Below are 585 nucleotides of genomic sequence, written 5' to 3' on the forward strand. Positions count from 1 at the left end.
ATAAAATGGATTTCGTAAGACAGAACGGGTGACTTACTATAATTATAATAATAAAACAAATAAGACTATGCCCTTTTGGTAAATGACGGGCCGTAAAGCGCCGACGTACAATTACAAATCGATACTAAACATATACAATATTAAGGACGGGCGCCCAAGGGGTGGGAAATGTAAATCTAATAATAATAATAAATAATAATAATAAAAAAATATGAATAAAAAAAGTTAACAATAATTATTATGAACAACACCCGAGTTAGGTCACGCTACGTGTCACCGGTTTCGAACATAAATACCTCGGTCGGTCTTATGGTCTGTGTGGTTGCGCCCACGCGACCGTGCACACAGCACGTGCGACAGCCACCAAGACCGACAGATGTTGACGACTTCGGAAGCTCACTGGACGCGACCAACCTCGACGACGATGACACTGCCGATGGCTTGAATGGCGATGTGGAGACGACAAGCCACGCACACGAGGATGACGGACCACGGCAAAAGGGGTAATACACCCGACGGTAATATGCACGACGGCAACGTTATACGTCCGGCGGCAATACGCACGACGGCAAGAGAAAAGTTATA

The sequence above is a fragment of the Sipha flava genome, unplaced genomic scaffold, assembly GCF_003268045.1.
Source record: "Sipha flava isolate LNK unplaced genomic scaffold, YSA_version1 212_pilon_pilon, whole genome shotgun sequence".
Classification (NCBI taxonomy): Eukaryota; Metazoa; Arthropoda; class Insecta; order Hemiptera; family Aphididae; genus Sipha; species Sipha flava.